Below are 205 nucleotides of genomic sequence, written 5' to 3'. Positions count from 1 at the left end.
AGAGCCTTGAAAGCTTAACCCTTTCCCCAGGCTCTCCTCTCCTTCAATATGTTGATGACTGCCTAATTGCAAGTCCAACAAAAACTCAGTGTGAACAGGACACTATTGCACTATTGTGCCACTTGGCAGCAGAGGGGCACAAAGCTAGTTTAGCTAAACTGCAATTTGTGAAAAACGAAGTGCATTTTTTGGGTCATGACATTTC

The sequence above is a fragment of the Etheostoma spectabile genome, chromosome 6 (genome assembly GCF_008692095.1).
Source record: "Etheostoma spectabile isolate EspeVRDwgs_2016 chromosome 6, UIUC_Espe_1.0, whole genome shotgun sequence".
Taxonomy (NCBI): Eukaryota; Metazoa; Chordata; class Actinopteri; order Perciformes; family Percidae; genus Etheostoma; species Etheostoma spectabile.
This window is presented reverse-complemented; position numbering follows the sequence as displayed.